Source organism: Ceratotherium simum, chromosome X (assembly GCF_057802395.1).
Source record: "Ceratotherium simum simum isolate JZ-2026a chromosome X, ASM5780239v1, whole genome shotgun sequence".
Taxonomy (NCBI): Eukaryota; Metazoa; Chordata; class Mammalia; order Perissodactyla; family Rhinocerotidae; genus Ceratotherium; species Ceratotherium simum.
In genome coordinates, this window is record NC_141940.1 from 112,173,333 (window position 1) to 112,197,527 (window position 24,195).

The 24,195-nt window shown below is 38.2% G+C and overlaps 1 long non-coding RNA gene across 1 annotated transcript in view; it reads left to right on the plus strand.

The window, feature by feature from the left end:
- Positions 1–1,887: 1,887 nt before the first annotated feature.
- Positions 1,888–24,195, plus strand: part of LOC147911995 (uncharacterized) — a 48,486-nt gene continuing 26,178 nt past the window's right edge. Inside the window, exons 1-2 of the long non-coding RNA XR_015550480.1 lie at positions 1,888–2,373; positions 7,641–7,732. This is a non-coding gene — a long non-coding RNA (uncharacterized LOC147911995). The remainder of the gene's footprint in view (positions 2,374–7,640; positions 7,733–24,195) is intronic.

Here is a 24,195-nt window from a genome sequence, read left to right on the forward strand (position 1 = left end):
CGCCACGAGCCCCCCGCCCGCTCGCTGTCGCGCGGTCCCGCCCCCGGGGCCGACGGCAGGCGCGCGAAGCGCGTGCGCGCGCCGGCACGAGGCCCGAGCCCGGGGTCTGCCAGTCAGGCAGGCAGGCAGGCAGGTGCGGGCGACTCTCCGCCTCGAGTTCCCGCCCCGCGGGCCGCCCCGGGACAGAGGCGCGCGAGGAGCGCGTGCGCGGCGGCGGCGGCGGCGGCGCGAGCCCCAGGCTCGGGTCAGTCAGTCAGGTGCCGGCGGCAGGAGCGCGGCTCCGAAGGGCCTCCGAGCGGCCGCGGCGGGACGGGCCGCCCACCAGTTGAACTCAGACTGCTGAGGCGGCTGAGGAGGTACCTGCGGCCCCGCCGCCGAGGGGAGGGGACCGCCACTGAGCGCGGGATTACGGCGGGAGCCGGGGCTTTCCTCGCTCCCGCCCTCCCCGCTGCTGAGTGGGCTCCCGAGGTGATTCCCGAGCCCCGCGCACGCCTCGGAGACGGAGGCGTGGAATGCCGCGGACGGGAGCCCGGCTCCGCCAGCCAGGAACGCAGCGATGACGAGGCAGGAGGGCCGGGGCTGTCGGCCCGCCCCCGCTGCCGCACCGGGCCTGGGAAGTCAGACGTGAGCCTGGAAGCGCCAAGTGCCGGTCAGGGCGCTCCCGAGACGGCTGCGGCCCGACGTGCCTCCTGAAGGGCTCTGTGTGCGGTTTGGGCTCCGCCTCCACTGCTGAGAGCGCCCAGTGCCTATGTTAGAGGATGTCCTTTTGTTTGCAGCCGTGCTTATGTAAGAATTGAAGGGTAACGCTGGGATTTAAAATGTGTGATAAATTGTAAACAACATGATTCTTCAAAACTCACGTTCTTCGGAAATCTTACCCAGGCTACTATGCGACCCTTAGTAAAAGACGGTTTGCCTAATGAGGCTTCGCTTTAAACGACAAATAATCCTAGAAAGTATAGATGCAAACTCTCCACTCCCGTTATAGATGTTTTCTCATTGTCATTCTTAAATAGCTCCATTGAATGAAAAAGAAACTTATTTTAATTCTATAACCATTTCAATAATGTCAATAGGTTTTGCCAGTTCCTGCAGTAACCCATTTTCTCTAGTTAAAGTGAGAAGCAGTACTGCCACTTTTCTCAACTGACACGAGTTGACATCCCCGCCCCCCACATACACGCAAAGAGCTGAAACCACAGTAGTTAAAATATTTTGATGTTTTCAGGCTAGTGATACAAACCAAGTAAAACAAGATGGCCTGTCTGTAGGCTTGTTGTTTATTTTTCTAATAATACAAACTTAAAAATATATGGGAGTCTTTGGAAAGAAACTTAGAAGATAGTCTCTGCTCAGAGGATACATGTATAGCACCTTCCTTTCATAATCCAGGTGATTGTGATCTACAATTTTCTCTTGGCTAACCAGGTGTGAAAGGTATTGTATTTTGGAGTGCCTATATTACAATTGAGTCTCAGAACATTGTATCAATATTTCTAGAAAAGATCATTTCCAGCATCAGAAATTTATAGAGTAGCTTTATGTTCAGAAGCATAATGGAATAGATGCATTGTGAATCATTAGAGGTTACAGTCATAGGGAGTTGTTAAAAGTAATTTTATCAAAATAATACTGCTAATAATAACAATGAACATTTGTTGAACACTGTGCTAAGTACTTTACATACATTTTATCCTCAAAACAGCTCTATCATTATCCACATTTTATAGATGAGAAAACCTTGGCTATCACATTCACTCCCCGTCCCCAGAGCCTATTACACATAGTTCAATAAATGCTGAACAAATTAATGAATAAGGCTTAAAGAGGTTAAGTAATTTGTCTGAGGTCATGATGCATGATTGTAATAACTAAGTTGAGGTGATTCCAGAATATGAGCTTTTAAAACTAGTAAGAAGGTTTGTATCAGTGTCACAAAACGAACAATACTTTGGAAGGGGAAGGTCCACTGAATGTTAACTGAATATGTCTCATCAGCAGGTTAACTACAAAGGAGCCTGAGAGTCACCATGAGTGTTCCTGACCAGTACCTAACCAACAACTGTGAGAATGTAGGAAGTGACCAAATTTGGCTGAAACACCAAACTGCATATCCTGACTGGGCTTGCATGATAAGCAACCAGACTATACATCATATCGCAAGCAAGTTTAAAGTGAGATATTGTTTGCATAATGAATAGCATATCAATCAAAACAAATGCCAAAGACTAGGATGCAATAAAAATAAAAAAACATATTTCATGAAAAGACCAGTACCAAAGAAGATGGAGAAAAAGATCACAGAGAAAGGATTCTGAGGAAGACTCCACATCAGAATTAAGTTGTACATGTTCTCCTCTTATTTATGTTACGGTAAGGAATTTTTTAAATCTAATCACCTGAGATAACTATAAAAAAGAATAATTCTAAGAACTAAAAGTGAACCAAAATGGGGATGTAGAGTTATACTATCTAAGAGAGTTCACCAAGGCCTTAGGTATTTGTCCTCCTCGAGATTTCCCCTACAAAACATATAAAAAATCAAGAATTTGCCTTTGATTTTGAGAGTATAATAGGCATTAATTATTTCACTTAATTCATTCAGAACCTAACTAGCTTTTCACTCAAATATTCTTGGTTTGGGGAGAAGAAAAACAAAAGAATTAAATGATCATTGCTTTCACTCTTTTATTCTCTTTTTTTTGTGAGGAAGACCAGCCCTGAGCTAACATCTGATGCCAATTCTCCTCTTTTTGCCAAGGAAGATTGGCCCTGGGTTAGCATCCGTGCCCATCTTCCTCTAGTTTATATGGGACACTGCCACAGCGTGGCTTGACAAGCAATGCGTCGGTACACACCCAGGATCCAAACCTGTCAACCCTCGGGCTGCTGAGGTGGAGCGCACGCACTTAACCGCTAGGCCACTGGGCCGGCCCCACTCTTTTATTGTTAACTCCAGATGACTCGGCTAAATCTTTCCTGCATTTTTCTTTCCACAACTTTTCAAATAAACTAGCTGTTATATTCTTTTGCCTATTGAAAATGTTAATGTCTTGCCTCATTTTTGTAAGTATAGTACTATAATATGACTATATACAAACTTCAGCAGCTTAATTTTGCCTTCACAATGCACAATGCAATCTGAAAGATTGGGGGAAATGTATGTTGTCATAAAATACATATCAAAACATAATACAATAAATGATATAATGTCACACATACTTCAAGTCTAGATATAAAAGCCAAACTGATTCTTTAGAAGCAGGCAGAGGAGAAATATTAAATTAATTTAATTAATTGGAGACATAAAACTTGTGAGATGTTTGCAACCATATCAAAATACATCACTTTAAATCATCTTTTAATCCAATTGTTATAGTTGTCTTTTTTTATTCTTCTCCCTCTAGATTTCAATAAAAAATTAAAATCTCTTGACCAAAATATTTTCAGTTTAGATTTTATAGTATACATAGTGAGTCTAAGTACTTTAGATATGGAATTGACAAAGGTCCTCTCTGACTGGAATCTAGGTGCTCAATGGAGCTGACTCCTAGGGATTGGGTCAGATAAAAAGGGAGCCTTCCACTGGAAGAAGGACCTTCAAGCCTTTATCTCTTTAGGGCCAAAGACAGGAGTAAATAATGTGACTGTTTCTTTTGGAGCTGCAAACTCAGTATCTCTAACCTCCACATTTTCCAACCTAGGTTATTTTATAAGGGCCCTTAATCTTCACTTCCCATTTCTTCTGCTATAAGAAGCTTGTTCTGCATCAGACCTCAGACTTGCCATGCAAGACATAGTTTAACGTTTTTTAGTTATTTAACATTTAGACAAAATGTCTTGCAGAGCCCTTTCTGGTGATTTTCCCAGTTTGCTTAGATTGTGTTTTTGCTATAACTGTCTGTTTAATTTTTAGATTTCTTTTTTAATGAGTAATATTTTATCATAAATTATTTTTTCTCTTCTATCTTTCATTTTTGAATGATTAGTGAGAAGTGACAACAGAGAGAACAGCTATGAGGGTAGTCCATGTCCTAAGATAGAGGAAAAGATAGGAGCCCTCTTTTTTCCACTTAATTCTGCCCAGACCTTTTCTATAATTTCAAAAGCAGGTGTTCTGGGCCAGCCTGGTGGCGTAATGGTTAAGTTCGTGCGCTCTGCTTTGGTGGCCCGGGGTTCGCTGGTTCGGATCCCTGGCGCAGACCTACACACCGCTTATCAAGCCATGCTGTGGCAGCATCCCACATACAAAATAGAGGAAGATTGGCATAGATGTTATCTCAGGGCAAATCTTCCTCACCAAAAAAAACAATTACAAAAGCAGGTGTTCTATGCTGACATAAGTTGTATACCTTGATCAGAAAAATTAGCTAGGTAAGACTAGTAGTGATAAAACACAAATTATTCTCAAGAACAAGTTATAAAACTTGCTCCAGAGAATGCTCAGCAAAATTTTTGGAACAATATTTTTATTTTCTTGCAGTGTAATTCAGCTAACCGCTATGAGTAAAGAACCAAATCTTCTGATGTAACCAACCACCAGATAGCAATCTGTCCATGCCTCCAATAGTCAGAGAAGCAAGTAAGAAAAGATCTTTAGCTGTAAATGGGCCTTCAGGGTGCTGCTCTGAGCAAAACCTCCCTTTAGATTATTAGGGATAAGCACCCAGAGAGTATAATTAAATTAATAGAATTCTTTCTTTGCTGTTTTGTCTCTAGGGTAAACTATTAAATCGAGCCATGTCCTTTCCAGACCAAGATTCACAGCAATCATCTCTGGCTGAAGAGAAATTGGCTCTAGTTGAGGTTATCCAATAGAGTTTTTTTAGGGCCCTTTCCAGGTATTCCCTGCTGTATTAATCACTATCTGATAAAAATCTCAGAGCCCACCTAGATTAGGAAACAGTTTTCTTCACACATTAAGCCCTAGCCCATCACGGACATTTCCGGTGCATTTAGCAGCCATTAATGAAGAGCATATAAACTTGTTCAACAAATATTTTTTGAACCCTACCAATGTGCTGGCCCAAGTTGTATGCTTTGATCACAAAAATTACTTGATTTTGTGGATGCAAAGATGACCAAGATGCCCATAGACTGGTAGGGGAAACAGAAACATTCATAGTTAATTTAATAGGATAATGTGATAAGTGCAATGATAGATGTGCCCAGTACTATGCACAGAGGAGTACCTAATAGCTGGGGAAAGACTATATCGAGGGAATAATGCCTGTTCTAGGTCTTAAAGGATGACAGCCAAGCAATAATGCAGAAAAGAGCTTATAGGCAGAAGGCCTGTGAGCAAAGTTACAGAGCACTATGTAGAGGTACCTGGAAGGCTGGAGTTGAAAAAGCAAGATGTGATAAGAGATGAGGTGGGAGGGGTGAGCAACAGCAAGATCTGGGGGGAAAAAATTCAAACTAAAAGGTAGCCTAAAAAGATAGAGCCATTTAATTATTTTAAGCAATGAAGTGACTTGGTCATATTTATATATTTATGTTTCATATTGACTGGCAGCCATGGAGAGCATAGATTTGAAAGAGACGGGATGGGGGAGGGGGTCAATCTGGAGGATGTGGCAATAGACCAGTGAAGAGATGACTTGGGTCAGAAATAGAGCAGTGGAGGTGGGAATGGAGAGAAGGGGATGGATTTAATAAATATTTAGGAGAACTAGTGATTGGTTGGATATGTGAGGTTAGGAAAAGAGCAATATCAAGAATGATTCCCAGGATTCTAGGTTGGGTGAATGGGTAAATTATTTCTTCTCCATCTAAAATAAACAATAGAAGGAGCATATTTGGGACAGAGAAGTGATCTATTACTTCTGTTTTAGACATTCTAAGCATGAGATACATATGGGACAGCCGAGAAGGAATTTCCAGTAGGCAGTTTCTGCATTCACATATAGGAATGTGAATCTCAGTATGGGCTGAAGATATAGATTTGAGAGTCACTACTAAAACAAGAATATGAATGACACAGGGAGAGTGTGAGATGCCAGTGGAGGAAGCCCACAGAAGAGAAAGAGAAAATAAGTAAATTATAAGAAGAACCAAGAGAATGCAGTGTCATGGTAGCCCAGTGAAAAAAAGAATTTCAGGTAGGAAGGAGTGGAAAATTGTGTGAAGTGCAAAAATGAAATTATTCCCTTAAGAACTGAGAAGAAAAATCTGGTAGTTTTGTCAGTTTGGATATCCTTCATGTCCTTATTAAGATTTGTGAAAGAACTGGATGTCGGAATGGGGAGGCTTGGTATATAGGGCACTAAGTTTTTCACAAGTCGATTTTCCTTCTCTCCTTTCTCATAGTCCACTTGTGTGTATATCTTATTCAGATGGCTCCACCATGAATGGTAACTATTCTCTTACCACCATCACTTGCATTACTCTTTTCTGATGAAATCCCGGACACTAATGATGATCCCTACTTTTATCTAATTATACTTTTGGCACTTACAGAATGATGGCACTTTTTAAACTAGGCTGGCTTTGAAATTCTCCCCTCCTCATCAGATTGTAGAAGAACAGCTTTGCCATGGCACTCTGGTGATCTTGCACATCTACATAGGCCATGTAGGCAGGGCTCAACTGCAGTCTTACACATGTCTTGGCAAAATGCCTTGTGATTTTCCCTGGGACATGGCAAGACAGTCTTGTGAGGAGCTATCCCAAGTCCGTTTCTCATCTGCCACCCTGATTCCAGTGAAGCATGGGACTTTCCACTTCACCCCAGCGTGAGGTACAGCTTCAGACTAAAGAACTGTTAAGCTGTACTTTAGAGTTGGCTCCTCAATGACAGAGGGACCCATGACTTGTGTCATCTATCATCTGGCCCCTCTGGTTTGGTATCATCCTATATGACTAGGGACACGAGGAGTTGACACCATGCTGATCTTATGTTGCTATCTGTGTAAATAATAAACTTTCTAAATCCATTTGGGGTTGTTTTCGCCTTGCTGGTTGAATCTATGGAAGTATAATAAGACAACCTAGCAGCTGCCACCATGCTGTTGCTTAGGTACTGCTTGACCATTTGGCACAGATCTGATCTAGGAAGTTCATAAATACTCCCAAAAGTGAGCTCTGCTGAACTTTTGCCTGAATAAACTAGGCCAGTCCAGCCCTGGCCTAGTAAATCAGCAGCAGCAGCAGCAGCAGCTCAATTTCAAATTTGAAAAGACTGCATTTTCCCTAATCATTGGGGCTCCCTAGGATAACCCCATAATTAATAAAAACCCTGTGTTAATGTTGCATAATAGAAACAAAACCCTGATCTAAACCCTTTCTTCTGATCTTTAACATTGTTGGTTTACAAAACATCTAGATTTTAGGGAATTCTCTCATATTCAAGATATTGGGTCCATTTTCTTCTGAACATTTAGTGGTCTTGGTAGCAGCAAATGTGTACTGGGAAAATTGGTGCTAGATATGTTCAGAGGTCCTGTTTATAAGTTAACTGGTATATCTCTATAGATCAATTTTTTTGTGTGAAAAATGCTTAAGGTAGGAGGCAAATTGCTTAATCCTTGGCTAATTGATATATTACAGAGAAATAACATGGGGAATGGGAAAGGAAGATTGCCTTCTTTATCCACAGATTTTGTCTTTTTTCTCAAATGGGTCTTATTTACTTCTAGGAAGACTGGCAAATTAAGGATGCTCATACCAAGTGGAACAAATCAGTTATTCTCACTGACCAGGAACTGTATCCAGAAAGAGAGAGAGGCATGTAAGTTTGTCACTGCTTTTGACATTTTCTTGATTTTGAAAGGAAACTTAGTTATTTTGTTGATCTAAGTAATGAAAATATTTTGGTTTGTTTAGTTTCTCTTAGGAACTATTTCAAATACTTTGTAGCACAATGAAAGCTATCATTTATTGGTTTTTCAACATGAGCATCTACTCTGTATAGGCCCTGTGCTAAGCACTATAGATACAAAAATGAGTAAGACATGGTTGCTGTCCTCAAATCCTGTAAACAAAACAAAGCATACAAATAGATATTTTTGACATAATGTAGCAAGTGAAATGACAGAAACATACAAAAATATTTTGGGTGTATTTCAAATTATGAAAATATGAATGCATACCAAATGCATAAATAAATAAGCAACTTTCCAGATTATGAAATGGCAATGTAATTTGTACATTATATAATGTTTTGTCTCCATTCATTCATTCAACAGACATTTATTAAATGATTACTGTGTACCAGGGACTGGACTAAGCACCACGGATAAGCTAGTGAATATAATGGATATGGCTCCTGACCCTATGGAGCTTACAATCTACTGGGAAATGCACAATATACTAGTAAGCAAACTAACTAACTATATATAAATGAAAATCATGAAAAATACTGGTATGAAATGTACAAAGTGTAGTGACAGAGCACAATTGGGGTGAGGGAGAGAGGAAACTTCTTAAGGTGATCATAGAAGACTTCTCTGAGTAGGTGACATAGGCACTGTATTGAGATATAAGAAGAATACAGGAGGGCAAAGATCAGAAATAGCTCTTTTAAGGAGAAGTAAAAGCATGTGTGAAGTCCCGGGGCAATAAAGAGTTTGAGGTGATTGAGGAACTCAGCCAGGCTGAAACATAGTGAATAGGCGAGGGCATGAAAGAAGCTAGAAAAATAGGCTGCAGTTGGAGAAAACAGGGTCTTGTGAGTCCATCTGGTAACAAGCTTGGAGTGCAGTGAAAAGCCATTAAGACTTGTAAACAGGTCAAAACATGATCTGATTTATATTTATAAATTAAGGAGAGGGGCTTCCACCTCCAGAAAGATCAAGTAGAGATACCTTTCCCTACTCCTCCCACTAAATACACAACACTGGATGTTATATATAAAATAAACCTAAGAAGACTTTCAAAGGTTGAGAGAAGAAAGCAGATCAGCAAGGGGACTCAGACCCAAGGAATAACATGGTGGTGAGTTCCCCGAGTTTTTTATTTTTTGCTTCATATATCACAGACTTAGAGCTGAAGAAGCTGGCAACTTGGAAACACCAAAGGTGCAGAAAAAAAGTCCCAAGAAAAGACTGCTCTCTCTAGCTAAGTGACCAGGAAAGAGGCAGCCTAGAAAGGCAGAAAACACTGAGATAATAACCACTCTACTCCAGCCAAACACCACAGAGAAAACTCCGGCCCCTCTGCCACCTATGCCAGCAAAGGCAAAGTAGGGAGCCTAGACTTCTACCTTTTCCAGGCTGTAGCAACCACTCTAACACCCCAGCCATGGTGGTGTCAGAGAAGGCCAAGTGGGAACTGGGACTTTCATCCTTGCCAGGCAGTAATGACCTCCCCCCTTCCAGTGTCAGTGGTAGCCTGGATTGCTACCTCCACGCAGCAGTAATGGAGTGTCCCTCTCCCCACTAGAGTGGTGTCAGAGGAGTCCTTGTGGAGAGTCAAGACTTTGATTGCTGCTCAGCAGTAATGAGACCACTCCCACCCCACGATGTTAGCAGAGACCAAATGGTGAGCTTAAGTAATGAAACACTCCTACCCCTCCAGGCCTGGGAGGTATTAATGGAAACCTACAGGAAAATCAGAACTCCACCCATGGCCCAGCAGTAATGAGAAGCCCCAACTTCAGGTGTCAGTGAAAGCTGAGGGGGGAACCTGGACTTTTACCACATCTGGCCGAAATAAGGAAGCACCCCCACTTCCTCTGCTGGAGCTGTGTCACAACTAAAAGAGAAGGTTTATATGAGATCCAGAGGCTCATAACATAATACCCAAAATGTCCAGATTGCAACTGAAATTCACTTGTCATACCAAGGACCAGGAAGATCTCAAACTGGATGACAAAATACAATTAATAGATGCCAACAATAAGATGACAGAAATGTTAGAATTATCTGACAAAGATTTTAAAGCAGCCATCATAAAAATGCTTCAATGAACAATTACAAACACACTTAAAACATAGGAAAAAATAGAAAATCTCAGCAAAGAAATAGAAGACATAAAGAAGAAACAAATGAAAATTTAAGAACTCAAAAATATAGTAACTGAGATAAAAACTGAATGTAGAGGCTAAACAGCAGAATGGAGAGGACTGAGGAAAGAATCAGTGAACTGAAAGATAGAATAATAGAAATTACCAAATCTGAATGACAAAGAAGAAATAGACTTAAAAAAAAAAAAAAAAAACCCAGATCCTCAGGGACCTGTGGTACAAAAACAAAAGATCTAACATTCATGTCATTGTAGTCCTGTAAGAGAGGAGAAAGAGGGCAGGACTGAAAAAGGACTCAAAGAAATAATGGCTAAAAACTTCCTGAATGTGGCAAAAGACATGAACCTACAGATTCAAGAGGTTGAGTGAACTCCAAACAGGATAACCAAACAAATCCACACTGAAACATGTCATGGTCAAATTTCTGAAAAGTAAAGGCAAAGAAAAAATATCTCAAAAGCAGCCAGACAGAAACAACACCTAACCTAAAGGGGAAAAATAATTTGAGTGATAGCTGATTTCTCATCAGAAATCATAGAGTCCATGGGGCTAGCCCTGTGGTGTAGTGGTTAAGTTCAGCACACACCACTTCACTGGCCCAGGTTCGCGGGTTCAGATCCCAGGCGTGGACCTACACCACTCGTCAACCATGCTGTGGTGGCAACCTATGTATGCTGTGGCGGCAACACACATACAAAATAGAGGAGGATTGGCACAGATGTTAGCTCAGGGACAATCTTCCTCAAGCAAAAAAAGAAGAAGATTGGCAACAAATGTTAGCTCAGGGTGAATCTTCCTCAACAGCAACAAAGAAAGAAACTATGGAGTCCAGAAGGATGTCAACAAAGTGGCAAACTAGGAAGCTGCAAGTTCTCGTTCCTCCACAGAAATGTAAAAAATAAATAAATAAATAAAACACAACAACAACCAGAAATTTACATGCAAGAAAATGAATTTTGTTTCTTACCTTACATCATATACAAAAACTAACTCAAAATGGATCAAAACCTAAAGATAAGAGCTAAAACTATAAACCTCTTAGAAGAAAACGCTGGAGACAATCTCCATGACATTGAATCTGGCAATGATTTCTTACATATGACAACAAAAGCACAGGCAGTGAAAGAACAAAATAGATAAATTGAACTTGATCAAAATTAAAAACTTTTGTGCATTAAAGGACATTATCAAGAGTGAAAAGACAACACACAGAATGGGAGAAAATATTTACAAATCATATATCTGATCAGGAATTAATGTCCAGAATGTATAAAGAACTCCTACAACTTAAGAACAAAAAAATAAACAACCCATCTAAAAAATGGGCAAAGGACTTGAATAGACGTTTCTCCCAAGAATATGCACAAATGGCCAAAAAGCACATGAAAAAATGTTCACCGTCACTAATCATCAAGGAAATGCAAATGAAAACCACAATGAGATACCACTTCACACTCATTAGGTTGGCTACTATGAAAAAAAAATAAGTGTTGGTGAGGATGTGGAGAAATTAGAACTCTTGTGCATTGCTGGTGGGAATGTAAAATGGTGCAGCCACTGTGGAAAAATGGTTTGACAGTTCCTCAAAAAATTAAAAATAGAATTACCATATGATTTAGCAATTCCACTTCTAGGTATATATGCAAATGAATTGAAAGCAGGGACTCAATCAGATACCTGTACAGTCATGCACTGCATAACAATGTTTCGGTCAATGATGGACCACATATATGACAGTGGTCCCATAAGATTATAATGGAGCTGAAAAATTCCTATCACCTAGTGCATCTGGAAGAAGACACTCAAGAGGTTTGTCCATGACTTGAAAGGATTTGCCAAGGATGAGGGGGTTGCAAAAATCAAGGCTGTGGTTAAGATAGCAAACAACTTGAACCTGGGTGTGGATGAAGATGACATTGAGGAGCTCCTAGAGGAGGTTCATGAGAAACTGACTAATGAGGAATTTTTGGAACTGGAACAGAGACACATAGCTGAAGAAGAGGCAAGAGAAAAGGAAACTGCAGGAGAAGAAAAAGAAGAACCCCGAGGAAAATTCATAGTGGAGGGTTTAGCAGAAGCTTTTGCAGACCTCAACAAGCTCCTTCGTAAGTTTGAAAACATGGACCCCAACACCAAAAGGTTTTCATTAATAGAGAGGAATGTTCATGGTGCATTACCTGCTTACAAGCAGATCTGTGATGCGAAAAAGAAATCAAGCAAACCACCATGGATGTATTTCTGAAAAGAATGACACCTCCTCAAGAAGAGCCTCAGGCAGGTGCTTCAGGAGGTATTCCAGAAGAACGCATTGTTATCATAGGAGATGACAGCTCCATGTGTGTTATTGCCCCTGAAGACCTTCCAGTGGGACAAGATGTGGAGGTGGAAGACAGTGATACTGATGATCCTGACCTCTTGTAGGCCTAGGCTAATGTGTGTGTTTGTGTCTTAGTTTTTAACAAAAAAGTTTAAAAAGTAAAAAAATAAAATGTAAAAGATAGAAAAAAGCTTATAGAATGAGGATACAAAGAAAGAAAATATTTTTTACAGCTACACAATGTTTGTGTTTTAAGCTAAGTGTTATTACAAAAGAGTCAAAAAGTTAAAAACAAATTTAAAAGTTTACAAAGCAAAAAAAGTTACAGTACTCTAAGGTTAATTTATTATTGAAGAAATAAAAATATTTTTTAATAAATATAGAGTAGCCTAAGTGAACAGTGTTTGCAAAGTCTACAGTAGTGTACAGTAATGTCCTAGGCCTTCACTGTCAGACTTTTTTCACTACTCACTCACTGACTGACCCAGAGCAACTTTCTGTCCTGTAAGCTCCGTTCATGGTAAGTGCCCTATGCATTTATACTATTTTTTATCTTTTATACCATAATTTAATGTACTTTTTCTATGTTTAGGTATGTCTAGATACACAAATACCATTGGGTAACAATTGCCTACAGCATTCAGTACAGTAACATGCTGTACAGGTTTTAGCCTAGGAGCAATAACCTATACCATATAGCCTAGGTGTGTAGTAGGCTATACCCTCTAGGTTTGTGTAAGTACACTCTATAATGTTTGCACAACAACGAAATCACCAGCAAAGCATTTCTCAGAACGTATCCCTGTTGTTAAGCAATGCATGACTGTATACCAATGTTCATAGCAACATTATTCACAGTACCGGAAAGGTGGAAACAACCCAAATGTCCATCAACAGATGAATGGATAAACAAAATGTGGTGTATACATACAATGGAATGTTATTCCGCCTTAAAAAGATTGGAGTTCTGACACATGCTACAACATGGATGAACCTTGAAAACACTATTCTTTTTTTTTCAAAGTATGAATATTTATTTATTTATTTTTTTCAAGTTTTATCAACTAAAAGTAGATTTTTTTGTTTATTGTGGTAACATTGGTTTATAACATTGTATAAATTTCAGGTGTACATCATTATACTTCTATTTCTGCACGGATTACATCATGTTCTCATGTTTACCACCCAAATACTAATTACAATCCATCACCACACACATGTGCCTAATTATCCCTTTTGCCCTCCTCCCTCCCCCCGTCCCCTCTGGTAACCACCAATCCAATCTCTGTCTCTATGGAAAACACTATTCTAAGTGAAATAAGCTAGATACAAAAGGACAACTATTGTATGATTCCACTTAGATGAGGTACCTAGAATAGGCAAATTCATTGAGACAGAAAGTAGAATACAGTAGTCTCCCCTTATTTGCGGTTTCGCTTTCCACAGTTTCAGTTACTTGCGGTCAAGCACAGTCCAAAAATGTTAAATGGAAAATTCTAGAAATAAACAATTCACAAGTTTTAAATTGAGCGCTATTCTGAGTAGTGTGATGAAATCTCACGCTTTCCTACTCTGTCCCGCCCAGGACATGAATCATCCCTTTGTCTAGCATATGCGTACTATACAGTACGCATATACATGCTACCTGCCCATTTAGTTACTTATGGGTACCATTTGGTTATCAGATGGACTGTCATGGTATCGCAGTGCTTGTGTTCAAGTAACTCTTGTTTTACTTAATGGCCCCAAAGCCTGCTTTGTTATTAGTTATTCTTGTTAATCTCTTACTGTGCCTAATTTATAAAGTGAACTCTGCCATAGGTATGTATATATAGGAAAAAACATAGTGTATATAAAGTTTTGTACTATCCAAGGTTTCAAGCATCCACTGAGGGTCTTGGAATGTATCCCCCATGGATAAGAGGGGACTACTGTAGTGGTTACTAGGGGTTGGGAGAGGGGAGAATGGGGAATTTTTGTCTAATGGATAAGTTTTGGGAATGGATAGTGGTGATGGTTGTGCAACATTGTGAATGTACTTAATACCACTGAATTTGACACTTAAAGATGGTTAAAATGGTAAATTTTATGTTATGTATATTTTATCACAATGAAAAAATACCAAAAAAGGCAAAAAAAAAAAAAAAAAAAAAGGAAACCATACAGTCCAGAAAGAAGTGGCACAACATTTTTCAAGTGCTGAAAGAAAAGAACTATCAACCCAGAATTCTATATTCAGCAAAAATATCCTCCAAGAACGAAGGGTAAATCAAAATATCCTCAGATGAAAGAAAACTAAGAAATTTTGCCAGAAGATGAATAGCTAAAGGAAGTTCTCTAAACAGAAAGGAAATGATAAAAGAAGGAAGAGTGGAATATCCAGAAGGAAGAGAGAACATGATAAGCAAAAATATGGGTAAATGTAATATAGATTTTCCTTCTTCTGTTGAGTTTTTTAAATTATGGCTGATGGTTGAAGCAAAAATTATAACACTATCTGACATAGTCAGATATGTTATTGATTGTTATTATTGAGATTGATAGTTCTCAATGTCTGTAGAGGATATATATAAGACTATTACAGTATAAATAATGGAGAGTAAAGTCAGATAAAGAGAGGTAAGATTTCTAAACTTCAATTGAACTGGTAAAGTCATGACACCAGTAGACTGTAATGTTATGTATATATAATGTAATACCTAGAGCAACCACTAAAATGCTATATAAGAGATATACTCAAAAACACTCTCAGTAAAATGAAATTCTAAAAAAAATTTAGGTAGACCATAGAAAGACAGAAAAAAGAAAACAGAAATGAAAAACAGAGAGAGCAAACAGAAAACAAAAAATAAAATGGCAGACAAGCTCCAAAATAATAATTACCTTGAATATAAGTGGTCCACATACACCAATTAAAAGACAGATTTGCAGAATGAATTAAAAAACACGACACAACTATATGCTGTCTACTTGTTATTAGTGCTATGGAGTTGATTCCAACTCCTAGAGACCCTGTGTAGGGCAGAGCGGAACCCTGCCCAGTCTTTTTGCACCATCCTCTCACCTTCTGGTGCTCTATCAGACAATGCCCCGCTGCTATCCATGGGATTTTCATGGCCAATTTTTTAGAAGTGGTTGACCAGGCCCTTCTTTCTAGTCTGTCTTAGTCTGGAAGCTCCACTGAAACCTGTCCACCATGGATGACTCTGCTGGCATTTGAAATACCGGTGGCATAGCTTTCGGCATCACAGCAACACACAGCCACCACAGTATGACAACCGACAGATGGGTCGTGTGGTTTCCTGATCAGAAAACGAACCTGGGCCACAGCAGTGAGAGTATCAAATATTAACCACTAGACCCTGGACTTTCTGCCAGGGCTGGTTATATGCTGTCTATAAGAAACTCCAAATATAACTATATAGGCGCGTTGAAAGTAAAAGGAAGGAAAACGATATATAGAGCAAATATTAATTTAAAAAAAGCAGAAGTGGCTATATTAATGTCAGATAAAGTAGACTTCTAGGAGGGAAGAAAACTAAAGGGGAAAAATAGAAGTGCTAGTATACTCATCTTACATGGCACAGAGTCAAGGGATACTTTACAGAGTTGATGGAAAAGGAAATAAACATCTAAATATATTCCTTAAAGTTACAATGGTAAGCAATAAGAAAATAATCCCATTGTGAGGAATGAATGAAGAAATAGAGGTATGGTATAAGTTATCTAAATCCTCTTCTGCCCAGGCAGAAAGTCCATGGATAAGGTCCTAAGTTAACAAATCTGTTAATGATGACAATCAGCTTAAATGAGTTAAAATGGGAGTACTTAAGAGTGGGGCAGAGGACTATGGTTTTCTGGTTTAAGTCCTTGTATACTATTTGATTATTAAATCTTGTGCATATATTACTTTACTAAACATTTAAAAAATATTTTAAATAAAACCAGAAGTCTCTACTGTGACTGACTAGAGCATAAAAATTGAAATCCCTTGCATGGTGGTCAAAATCATTTACAGGCTGACCCCCATCTAGCTTTACCTATTTCTAGCCATTCCCTAGAACACTTTGTTTTAGCCACATCAGAAAACAAAGTCTTGCTTCTCTTGTTATCTCTTCCTCAAATACTCTTCTTACCCATCAAGACCCTATTGAAATGTAACTTCCTCTGTGGAGCCTTTCCCAAATCAACCATCCTCCACCCACAAGGGTAGAAATGTTATCTTATTTTCCAGCATGTTTTTCTTTTTATTCCATTTTTATATGCATTGGGTATACAATATACCTTTTGAGTTCTAATAAGTAAATAGAAACATAAATTCTGGGAATTCAAAATAAAAAGTATTTCACATATTCACAGGGAAAAAGTGAAAGAATTGTGCCTTTAATAAGAAAATATAGGGACAATCACATTTAAAAGGGGACATTTGTTAGTAGGAAAGTACAGTCTGTCCCCCTGGCAATTCTAATGGAGCACATTTCATGACAAGTCCTCCTCTCTCCCTGACTTCATGAAGATTCACCATATGTCTGCTAAGTCAGAAACCTTATTTTTAGAACAATATATTATTTCTAAGCTTCACTGAAGTAGCACATCTTTTCTAGTTGGAGGAGATGTACTTTTTCCCATGTCATACAATTATAAGTTAACCCAATTTTCATGGGATTTGGAATGTGATAGAAGAAGCAGGAGTCAGTTGATAATGAGAATCTGACAGCATTTTCTTACTTCCCAAGGAAATAAATTTTTGCAAAAGCCCTGAATGGGGGCATAATTACCAAGCCTTTTTCCATTGGCATGTGGCTACTTTTAATATTCCACAAAAACAATCTGATTTTTTGGTTTATTTCAGAGCACATTATGGCCATGAAGAGACAGGGTGCATTATTATTTATTTTCCTTTGAATGTGTCCAGATTTTTAAATTGATATCAAGGATTGGTTGTTCTGATACAATGACTCTTATGATACAGATGTCCAGAAATTTGGAAGTAATGATTTGAGGCTTTATATCTGCTTAGGTATTAATCTGAATGTGTAAATTCAAAGGGCAAAGTTAAGGATGTTTTCAGTAGCAAACCTTAATTTTCATTGAAGTGTATGTCCTCATCAAAATTATCTCATAGATCAGCTGCATAATTATATTATTACAACTTATATGAAAATAAATTTCACATAAAATTATAAGAAAAATCATAACCTTGCCAAGAACACGTAGAATTGCAAAGCGATATGCTGTACTTAGAGAGCTAAATTAGGAGTGAGAAGAGTTGGGCCTTTTGTCTAAGCTGGAAGCTCAAGGCTCTGTAATATTGGGCAAATCACATAAACCCCACTAACCCTTGGTATTTTCATCTGCAATATGGGGATTCCCATCTCTTAGAATTGTCAGGAGGCTCAAATGAGAAAGTATATTCAAAATCACGGTAAACTGCTATACAAATGTAAGCTAATGTTATTATTCAAATTTCGTAGAATTTATAGCACAGTGTTTTAAATATCCTCAAAATTGGCAACCTTTTTTTCTTTAAGGATAACTTTGATAGTCAAAATTCATTTGAAACCATGTCTGTCCGGTAAAGTTGATGCTCCAGTTAGCTAATACTGTTTTTGGTTAAAGAAAAAAAAAAGCTATAAAATACACATTTTAAAAAGCATGCCACATAAAATTACTGAAGGCAATGTTTTAAAGGTTCCCAAAATGTTTTGAATTCTATCAGCACCCTAAAGATGACTATTTTGAAGGCTTAACACTAATTGATTATGTTTCTTTGGTTATGTTTCTTTAAAGAATATGTTTATCTGCACTTTAGTAATTTTTCCATATAAGCTCCTGGGTTATTCTATCTAAGTCTACATGTTTGGTTTAATATACTACTGTACAAAAGTTTAAAGTGGAGCATAAAATAACCCAGTAAATTTATCTTTGTAAATGAGACTATTGACACAAATAACCAATAATCAATCTATAGATAAAAAATGGGGTGAGTTTATTATATGAGCCAATCCTAAGGACTATAGCCCAGGAGAGCATCCTCCACCAGGGAAGGAAGCACTCGGGGGAAGCAAGGTGTAAAGCATGGTTATATACCGTTTTGGAACGAGGAACATACATCAAATATGACAGGAATACTTTTTTTTTCTCTTTACAACAGTCACAAGATGTTTTGCTTCATACAGCAGGTAAATAGTCACAAGATGTACACAGCAGGTCAATCTGACCTTGGTTTCTGGGAAGGAATGCTTATCTTTAAAGAAATGCTGATGTGAGGGGAGAGGCATTCATCCCTATCTTCATAGGCAGCATTCTTTTCTTTGGGATACTGTAGATGTTTAAAGCAGATGTACAATGCATGCTTGACAGGCCATGTCAGGACATTCTGGAAAAACAAGTTTAGGACAAATTAGTTTTAAACCAAATGGCTTCCTCATATACCTCATTATGTATTACCTTTTCTTACTGCTTTTCATTTATTCCATCAAGGCATGTAAAATCTTCAGTTATCATGCATTTTTGTCATGTGTGGGTGTGGAAACGTTAAATAAAAGTTCAACTACTGTATACTATTTCTTTTGTCAGGATTATGAGTAAAGATTGGAAGGGGAAGGGAGGGTGTTGGGGAGGGAAATGTTTGAATTACTCAAGTACCACTTCACTATCAACATTTTTTTTTATTGATGTCATAATAGTTTATAACATTGTGAGATTTCAGTTGTACGTTATTATTTGTCAGTCACCATATAAATGCACCTCTTCACCCCTTTGCCCACCCCCCAACCCCCTTCCCCCTGGTAACCACCAAACTGTTCTCTCTGTCTGTGTATTAGTTTATGTTCTGCATATGAGTGAAGTCATACAGTGTTTGTCGTTATCTGTCTGGCTTATTTCACTTAACATAATACCCTCCAGGTCGATCCATATTGTTGCAAATGGGACGATTTTGTCTTTTTTTTATGGCTGAGTGGTATTCCATTGTATATATATACCGCATCTTCTTTATCCAATCATCTGTCGATGGACACTTGGGTTGCTTCCACTTCTTAGCTATAGTGAATAATGCTGCAATGAACATAGGGGTGCATAAGCCTCTTGGGATTGTCGATTTCAAGTTCTTTGGATGAATACCCAGAAGTGGGATAATTGGATCATAAGGTATTTCTATTTTTAATTTTTTGAGGAATCACCATACTGTTTTCCAAAGAGGCTGCACCAGTTTGCATTCCCACCAGCAGTGAATGAGGGTTCCCTTTTCTCCATATCCTCTGCAACATTGGTTATTTTTTGTCTTGGTGATTATAGCCATTCTAATGGGTGTAAGGTGATATCTTACTGTAGTTTTGATTTGCATTTCCCTGATGATTAGTGATGTTGAACATTTTTCATGTGCCTGTTGGCTATCTGTATATCTTCCTTGGAAAAATGTCTGTTCATAACCTCTGCCCGTTTTTTGATTGGGTTATTTGTTTTTTTGTTGTTCAGTTGTGTGAGTTCTTTGTATATTATGGAGATTAACCGCTTGTCAGATATATGATTTGCAAATACTTTCTCCCAGTTGGTGGGTTGTCTTTTCATTTTGATCCTGCTTTCCTTTGCCTTGCAGAAGCTCTTTAGTCTGATGAAGTCCCACTTGTTTATTTTTTCTTTTGTTTCCCTTATCCAAGTAGACATGGAATTCAAAAAGATCCCTCTAAGACCAATGTTGAAGACTGTTCTGCCTATATTTTCTTCTAGGAGTTTTATAGTTTTGGGTCTTACCTTCAAGTCATTGATCCATTTTGAGGTAATTTTGTGTATGGCGAAAGATAATGGTCTACTTTAATTCTTTTGCATGTGGCTGTCCAGTTTTCCCAGCACCGTTTATTGAAGAGACTTTCCTTTCTCCATTGTATGTTCTTAGCTCCTTTGTTGAAGATGAGCTGTTCGTATATGTGTAGTTTTATTTCTAGATTTTCAATTCTGTTCCATTGATCTGTATGTCTGTTTTTGTACCAGTACCATGCTGTTTTGATTATTATAGCTTTGTAGTATATTTTGAAATCAGGGATTGTGATACCTCCAGCTTTGTTCTTTTTTCTCAGGATTGCTTTAGCTATTTGGGGTCTTTCATTGCCCCATATGAACTGTAGGATTCTTTGTTCTATTTCCATGAAGGATGTCATTGGCATTCTGATTGGGATTGCATTGAATCTGTAGATTGCTTTAGGTAGTATGGACATTTTAACTATGTTTATTCTTCTAATTTTTTTTTTTTTTATAATTTTTATTTATTTTTTTTATTTATTTTTCCCCCAAAGCCCCAGTAGATAGTTGTATGTCATAGCTGCACATCCTTCCAGTTGCTGCATGTGGGACACAGCCCCAGCATGGCCGGAGAAGCGGTGCGTCGGTGCACACCCGGGATCCGAACCCGGGCCGCCAGCATCGGAGCGCACGCACTTAACCGCTAAGCCACGGGGCCGGCCCATATTCTTCTGATCCATATGCGTGGGACGTCTTTCCGTTTCTTTATATCATCATCGATTTCTTTCAATAATGTCTTATAGTTTTCATTGTATAGGTCTTACACCTCCTTGGTTAAATAATTCGTAAATATTTTATTCTTTTTGTTGCAATTGTAAATGGGATTGTCTTCTTGAGTTCTCTTTCTGTTAGTTCCTTGTCAGAGTATAGAAATACAACTGATTTTTGTAAGTTGATTTTGTACCCTGCAACTTTGCTGTAGTTGTTGATTATTTCTAATAGTTTTCCAATGGATTCTTTAGGGTTTTATACATAAAAGCATATCATCTGCAAACAGCGAGAGTTTCACTTCTTCATTCCCTATTTGGATTCCTTTTATTCCTTTTTCTTGCCTAATTGTTCTGGCCAGAACCTCCAGTACTATGCTGAATAAGAGTGGCGAGAGGGGGCACCCTTGTCTTGTTCCTGTTCTTAGAGGGATGGCTTTCAGTTTTTCCCTATTGAGTATGATGTTGGCTGTGGGTTTGTCACATATGGCTTTTATTATGTTGAGCTACTTTCCTTCTATACCCATTTTGTTGAGAGTTTTTGTCATAAATGGATGTTGGATCTTGTCAAATGCCTTCTCTGCATCTATTGAGATGATCACGTGGTTTTTATTCCTCATTTTGTTAATTGGTATATCACATTTATTTATTTGTGGATGTTGAACCATACCTGTGTCCCTGGTATAAATTCCACTTTATTATGGTGTATGATCTTTTTAATGTATAGCTGTATTCTGTTTGCCAATATTTTGTTGAGGATTTTTGCATTTATGTTCATCAGTGATATTGGCCTTTAATTTTCCTTCTTTGTATTGTCCTTGTCTGGCTTTGGTATCAGGGTGATGTTGGTCTCATAGAATGTGTTAGGAAGTGTTCCATCTTACTCTATTTTTTGGAATAGTTTGAGAAGGATAGGTATTAAATATTCTTTGAATGTTTGGTAAAATTCTCCAGAGAAGCCATCTGGTCCTGGACTTTTAGTTTTTGGGAGGTTTTTGATTACTGTTTCAATCTCTTTACTTGTGATTGGGCTATTCAGATTCTCTATTTCTTCTTGATTCAGTTTTGGGAGATTGTACGAGTCTAAGAATTTATCTATTTCTTCTAGATTGTCCAATTTGTTGGCATATAGTTTTTCATAGTATTCTCTTATAATCCTTTGTATTTCTGTGGTATCCATTGTGATTTCTCCTCTTTCATTTCTAATTTTATTTATTTGAGCCTTCTCTCTTTTTTTCTTGGTGAGTCTGGCTAAGGGTTTGTCAATTTTGTTTATCTTCTCAAAGAACCAGCTCTTTGTTTCATTGATCCTTTCTACTGTTTTTTTTGTTTTCAATTTTGTTTATTTCTGCTCTAATTTTTGTTATTTCCCTCCTTCTGCTGACTTTGGGCTTTGTTTGTTCTTCTTTTTCTAATTCTGTTAGGTGTAGTTTAAGATTGCTTACTTGGGATTTTTCTTATTTGTTAAGGTGGGCCTGTATTGCTATGAATTTCCCTTTCAGGACCGCTTTTGCTGCATCCCCTATGAGTTGGTATTTTCATTTTCATTTGTCTCAGATATTCTTTTATTTCTCCTTTAATTTCTTCAATGATCCATTGGTTGTTCAGTAGCATGTTGTTTAGTCTCCACATCTTTGTCACTTTCCCAGTTTTTTTCTTGTAGTTGATTTCTAGTTTCATAGCCTTATGGTCGGAAAAGATGCTTGTTATGACTTTAATCTTCTTAAATTTATAGAGGCTTGTCTTGTTTCCCAACATATGGTCTATCCTTGAGAATGTTCCATGTGCACTTGAGAAGAATGTGTAATCTGCTGTGTTTGGAAGGAATGCTCTTTATATATCTATTAAGTCCCCCTGGTCTAGTTTATCGTTTAAGTCCACTATTTCCTTATTGACTTTCTGTCTGTCTATCTGGATTAATTTGATGTAAGTGGGGTGTTAAGGTCCCCTACTATTATTGTGTTGTTGTTAATATCTCCTTTTAGGTTTGTTAATAGTTGCTTTATGTACTTTGGTGCTCCTGTGTTGGGTGCATATATATTTATAAGTGATATGTCTTTTTAGTGGAGTGTCCCTTTTATCATTGTACATTGCCCTTCTTTGTCTCTCATTACCTGTTTTATCTTGAAGTCTACTTTGTCTGATATAAGTATGGCAACACCTGCTTTCTTTTGTTTGCCATTCGCTTGGAGTATCATCTTCCATCCCTTCACTCTAAGCCTGTGTTTGTCTTTATAGCTGAGATGTGTTTCCTGGAGCCAGCAAATTGTTGGGTCTTGTTTTTTAATCCATCCAGCCACTCTGTGTCTTTTGATTGGGGAATTCAATCCATTTACATTTAGAGTGATTATTGATATATGAGTGCTTAATGCTGCCATTTTATTGCTTGTTTTTCAGTTGTTATATATTTCTCTTGTTTCCCATTCCATGTATTTTGGACTGCTAATTCAGTTTGCTGGCACTCTATGATGATTTTCTCAGTTTTCTCTTTATTTATCATTTGTGTCTTTGTTCTGATTTAGTGGTTACCATGCGGTTTGTATAAAAGATCTCGTAGATGAGATAGTCCATTCCCTGATAGCCTATTGTTCTCTTAGTCTCAGCAGGTTTCATCTCCTACCTCTTCCCCTTCTAAGTTGTTGTCACAGTGTATTCTGTTATGTGTTGTCAATTTGTGGTTAAAATGAAGTGATACTATTTATTTTTGATGTTTTCCTTCCCTTTATCTTTAGAGTTATAATTAAGTGTTTGCCAATCTGTTCTGATAGAGAGTTGCAATTTTCTGATTTTGTCTGCCTATTGATCCCCTTGCTCAAGACTTTGTAAACCCTTTCTTTCTTTTTTTTTTTCAGGTATGATGGCCTTCTTGATCAAATCTTGTAGGGGGGCTCTTGTGGCTGTGAACTCTTTCAGCTTTTGTTTATCTGGGAAAGTTTTTTTTTCCCCAATGTATCTGAAGGATATTTTCACTAGATATAGTATTCTTGGCTGAAAGTTTTTGTCTTTCAAAATTTTGAATATATCATTCCACTCACTCCTACCCTGTAAGGTTTCTGCTGAAAAATCTGCTGAAAGCCTGATAGGGCTTCCTTTGTAGGTTATTCTCTTCTGCTTTGCTGCCCTTAATATTTTTTCTTTGTCATTGACTTTTGCCAGCTTCATTAATATATGCCTTGGAGAAGGTCTTTTTACATTGATGTAATTAGGAGTTCTGTTGGCTTCTTTTACATGTAATTCCAGCTCCTTCTCCAGGTTTGGGAAGTTCTCAGTTATTATTTCTTTGAACAAGCTCTCTGCTCCTTTTTCCCTCTCTTCTCCCTCTGGAATACCTATAATCCTTATGTTGCATTTCCTAATTAAGTTGGATATTTCTCGGAGAATTTCTTCATTTCTTTTTAGTCTAA